This window comes from Vulpes lagopus, chromosome 2 (assembly GCF_018345385.1).
Source record: "Vulpes lagopus strain Blue_001 chromosome 2, ASM1834538v1, whole genome shotgun sequence".
NCBI lineage: Eukaryota > Metazoa > Chordata > Mammalia > Carnivora > Canidae > Vulpes > Vulpes lagopus.
The window spans coordinates 77,545,235-77,550,757 of record NC_054825.1 but is presented as its reverse complement, the minus strand read 5'-3'; the positions used below and the strand labels follow the sequence as shown (position 1 = coordinate 77,550,757).

The 5,523-nt window shown below is 46.7% G+C and overlaps 1 protein-coding gene across 4 annotated transcripts in view; it reads right to left on the bottom strand.

The window, feature by feature from the left end:
• Positions 1-5,269: 5,269 nt before the first annotated feature.
• MEIS2 (Meis homeobox 2) overlaps positions 5,270-5,523 on the bottom strand; it is a 206,533-nt gene continuing 206,279 nt past the window's right edge. For all 4 annotated transcript variants that reach the window (XM_041746201.1, XM_041746203.1, XM_041746202.1 and 1 more), the window contains one exon: positions 5,270-5,523. This exon is cut by the window's right edge and continues 1,171 nt beyond it. The gene's annotated coding sequence lies outside the window, so the exon portion shown is untranslated.

Below are 5,523 nucleotides of genomic sequence, written 5' to 3'. Positions count from 1 at the left end.
CTCATTTTCTTATCTTCCCCTCTGCCTTACATGCTGAAAGTTTCACTACGTTGCTTCCCATCAAATCCCTGGGCCTGGAATTCTCAAGTCTGGGCTCCTGTGGGCCTGGAGCAGCTCCCCAGCATTAGTTCATGCCACTCTCCACCTTACCAGATTTCAACTTTGCAGGAGAGAGCAGTAGCAGACTTGGGCTATTAACACACCACAGTTAATTCTCTGCGGGAACTTTTACTAGGTGGGACGTGTGGAAGGAGAAAACATCTGTAAACAGTGAGCGCTCTTGAGGGTGGGGAATGAGCTCTGACATAGAGGTCAGAACATATAAAATATGGCAGAATTTGTGCAAGAGTTCAGAGTTGAATTTTGGCAAAATAAGGAGAGGGAAGAGAAAAGGAGGGGGGTGCTGGAAAGGGTCTAGAATGCTCCCCCAGATGCTGCTGCCTTTCTGGCCATCACAGAGCAGATGGGAGTCCTACGGGCTCCTCTTTGGGAAAGATCAGAGTAAAATGGACACTTCTGTCACTTTTGGGAGGCGGGACAGAGAGGTGAAAATATCCAAGACAATGGGCTCTGGCGCTGGAGGGCTCCCCGGGGGGCTCCCCACCCTTCGCTGCCCGGCACACTCCTTACCTTTGTTGCTCGGATTTGATCTGACACCCTGGACGGTTCTGGACTAGGTTCTCTGAGAGGAAAAAGACCACGAGAATCAACCGGTCTCCTGCATCTACTCCGAAGCCAAGAAGCATCACAATAAAATTTATAACGCCTTTAACAACTCGCAAGTAAAGCATTAAAATTCTCTTTAATTGAGAAAATATTGATTTTTTGAAGTCTAGAAAAGGCGAAATCGTAATTTAGCTGCAAACTTTCAGGCGAGAATACGGCGTACTATGTCGCCGTATTATAGATCCAGCCTTTGTACCTAGGCAACATCACATCTTTAATTGCGCTACTTTATGAAGTGATAAAGACAAAAGATAACCAGACTTAAATAAAGGCTAAACAACAACAACAAAAAAAAAAAAAAAAAAAAAAAAAGGAAGAAGAAGAGAGAGAGAGAGAGGACCTAGGGTAATTTCCTTTTCCAGTTATTTATAATTCTTTTTTTTTTTTTTTGAAGTAGGAAAAAAAAATGTCTAAAGGGGAGGAAAGAAATAAAAAGAACGGAAAACCACAGGCCAGTCTAAAAGCAACTCACATTAGCAAATCCGTTGATATTCTCTACCAAAGGGGGAATGAAGCCAAAGCATTTTGAGAAAATGCATTCACATTCACGGGCAAAAAATTGCATCCTCCTTTAAACGAAACAAACCTGGGTCTATTTTCTTACTTTACTCCCAGTCCTTTTGGGGGGGGTGGGGGGGGAGGAGGGGCAGCATCTATTGGTGGATAGTAAAGGGAAAGAAAATCAGGCTTTCTATGTTATTTCTGTATCGGTTTTTGGTGTTATAGAGGAGTAAAGAAGTTTTTGTGTGGTGGTTTTTCATTGATCAGTCACTCTGAGCTAATGTAATTATCCTCATCAATAGGAGGCTGCAGAGAGAATCATTATGTGGGTGACATTGATAAATGATCGCCCAGGAACGGCCCTCTCGCGGGCAACCCCCACATCTGACCCTCCCGCACACACAATGTAGTCATAGAAACACCTAGAGAACCCCGAGCGCCGCCGCCGAGGGGCAGGGGAGGGAAGAAAAGCCTCGGGGGCCGGGGTGGGGGTGGGGGCGACTGGGGGCGGCCGGTCCCAGCCCCAAACCCGCTCCAGCCACACAAAAAGCAGCGCATCGCGCGGGCGGAGCGGGGAGGGCGTTGCGGGTGGGAGACCCCCCCAGCGGCCCAGCCTCCCACGGGGGCTCACAACGGTGAGAAGCCGCCCTCCCGGCGGACGGCTCCTCCGCACCTGGCCACGTGCGACCTCGCCACCGACACCATCCGACGTCTGCCGGGCGCACACCCACCAGGTTCCTCCAAAGGAGTCGGATGATCAGGTCAGGAAACCTGTAGGCATCTCGTGCTCACGCGGGGGTCCCCCCCTCAAGAAACACCAACAGGACAACCCAAACAGCAGCCCACACCCCTCTGAACAAAGGCAGCAGCTGGGGTCACCCCCTCCTTAGCATCCCCCCCCCCCCCGCCAGTTATTTACCGGGCGACCCCTTCCTTCCTCTCCACTTGCTAACTCGGTGCCTCTGATTATGAGATCAAGGATTTTGCGATTGTTCCTATCAGGGGGGGAAAAAAAAGAAAAAATCCTGAGCGAACCCCCACGTTTCCATCTTTTGACTGTTTTATTTAAGCCAATGGGAAAGTATCGAGAGCAGTGATCGATTCATAATGATCTATACATCGATGCCGGGATGGGGTGGGTGGGGGTGGGATGGAGGTGGATGAAGAGGCGGGGGGGGGGGGGGGCGATGCTGTTTATTTGTTTTATTTCTAAAGCTTCAGCTGAAGTAGCTTTGACACTGTTGGGGCCGGAGGGGAGGAGCTGCCGGGCTCGCCGGATCATCCATCATCGCTGTCACCCAGAGTCTGCCCCGAGGAGCCGGGGACGCAATCTCCCTTCTGTCTCTACACCGAAACTATTAATATTAAAACCTCCCTTCAAACGCTGCCCCGACGGTCCCCGTTCTCATCACCGTCCGACCGGCCTCCCCCATCAGACCCGCGTCCCCCTCCCGGCCCGGCCCGCGGAGGGGACTCGACGACCCACCGGGCGGCCCCAGCTCGTCACCGCGACTGTCAGGGGCCCCCTCCCTCCGCCCCGCAGCTTGGGGCCCGCTGGTCCCGCCTAACACCCCGCAAAGGGGGGGGCGCCGAGCAGCGGCAGCGGACGCGAGCGGGGGGCCCGCCCCGCCCTGCCCCCGCCCTGCCCCCGCCCCCCCGCGAAGCCAGGCCCGGGCACGGCAGACCCAGCGCCTGCAGCGCGGTGGCAAGTCGCAGCACAGGCCCCGGCTCCTTATCAAATCGCTGGCCTGCAAGACTAATGGGGAACTTGCGGGCTCTCAGGCCAGCCCCTTTGAAGGAAGGGCCCTCCTCTGACAGCTGCGGGAGATACTAGCCACATCCCCCCCCAACCCGCTCCGGGTTAACAGGCCCTCGGGGGCGGGGGGCGGGGGGCGGGGGGGAGGAGGCCACCGGGCCCGACGGGCTCCTCTGGGCCAGTCTTAACTGGGGCGAGCTGCGGAGGTTGCGGGGCGCCGACCTGGGAAGTGCTGACCTGGGCGGTGGGAGGGGGAAGGGGTGGATGGAAGACACAGACTTTCCTGGTCTTTTCTTCTGCCGTTTAAATGTGGCTTCTTGCTCGATTCCCAACCCTTAACAGATGGCGACTGCAGTTCTCTCAGAATTTCTTAAAGAAAGGGAAACCTTTGGAATTTATTTCTGCTTTTGCTTTTCCATATAAATAAAAAGTGTTTTTATGTTACTCTTGTTTTGGAGAACATAAGCAATTTTATTCAGACTACAGTATTTCCTTTAACACTATATGGTTGTCAAAACACCATTCCCAGTTTCTTTGCTTTTGACAGCTGAGTCTTTCTTAAATATACCCAAATCGGAACTCTTTATACTAAATAGTAAACCCGAGATAGGAGCAAATGCCTTCTGAGGTGGTATAAAAAAAGCATTATAAAAATTGGACAACTCTACTACCTCTTGGTCTTACCATATGGGGGGGGGGGCAAGAAAATGCAAACAGATTTTATTACAATTATTATTCATCTCCAAATATTTAAGAAGGTTAAAGGTTTACATGATTTGTTGAAGGGGCTGTGCGTGAGATGACTCTAGTCATTAAAACCAAGGATAGAGAGGTTTGGGATCTCCACTTAAATGAAATTATTACGAAGCGATTTCATCAAAAGCTTCCTAAACTCAAGTAAACTCTGCAGCATGTACTTTACGGAGAGGAAAGGAAGAAAAACTTTTCCAAACATTTTCCCCCCAGTGGATGTGAGTTAATTTGTAAATGGAGAAGTTTACCTAAAAGCATTTAAAGTAAAAATATACAGATATTTAAATTTTGCAAAAAGACTCCATGTGCACTGGGATAACAAAGGTGAGTGAGAGGGAAGCTCTTTTCCAAGGGGCACAGAATTTCTCCGTTAACAATCAGTTTGTGTCAGAAGCGGTAATTCTACGTTGAAAGAGCATCATATCCATTAAGGTGATAAATGTGTTTATATATAAAAAAGAATCTACCTAACTAAAAATAATACAAAACAATAGAAGTTTATTTCCTTGTTTCTTTATATCACAACTCCTATTAATGTTTTCTGCAATGGGAAGATGGCAGCACTCCAAGTCAGACACAAACTTGGATTTCTGAGCTAGTGAACTATTTCCCTATCAAGCTGACATCACCGATCTAGTTTTATATGATCTCTTCTACACATAGGATTCAAAATGTAGGTGTTCCCAAATTCCAGGATAGTATCTTTATTTTGAAAATTGAGGGGGCATGCAAATACCTCACACTTTTTTTCACTTTGCACACTTTATCAGGCAGTGTTTGTGCAGTACCAGCAAGCCAATAACACAGATTTCTAGGAATGTTGTGCGATACTTTGAAAACCGCATTACATTGCCTGTTCTGCTGCTGTTTCAGAAAAAAAATTTACGTTTAAGTCACCAACTCCTCCCACTAGCGTGTCTGCATGTGGAGGTGTCTGAAATAAAAAGACATCATACTATAATTTATATTAAATATTAATGATTAAGTAATCTCTTCAACTCAGGATTTCAAACTCCATAGAAGTTGTTTACTCATCTATGAACATCTATATGTAAATTTTAATTTACATATTCAACAGTATTTTAGTAAGTAAGACAGAGAAAAAACACAGGCAGATGAATTATCTTTGAGCACAGACGTTAGTTATTTCTCATGATGTAAAATTAACCCTGAAAAAGCCCTTTATTCTGGCAGAGGATGAACATGAAAAGCTTTATCTGAACGTACTTTTTTCAGCATCATGCATCTAAAAAGGAGGTTAGACCAAATGAATGAAGGTAATCTTTCAACCTGGCTCATACCACGCACACACACATACACACAATTTCATACCTTTAGAAGTTTTCTGCTGGTAGGATATAAAAGCCAAAGATATACTAACCACTAGAGGAGGTTACCTTAAAAATTGTTGGTGAGTTTGAAATCGAGCCAAAACTACATGGGCAAAACCGCCACCTACTGTAACACCACATGGAGTAGGCATTGTGCAACCTTGCCTTAAAACTATTAAAAACACAAAAGCCTAACAAAAAATCAAAAATGAAATATTTATTACCGCATTTTGTGACTTAACACCTTTTTTTTTTAACATAACGTCACAGTCCTCATACAAGTATTTTAATGTAAATTTGACAAAGCTTAAAGGTAACAGCATTTTCTTCTAGTGAGGAACACGTGCTGAGAAAAGAATTCATGGACATACAATACCAATTCCACAGCAGATCTGATACTAGCAAAAACATTCTTTTTTTTTTTTTCAATTGAGGTAAACACATAGAATATCTAAC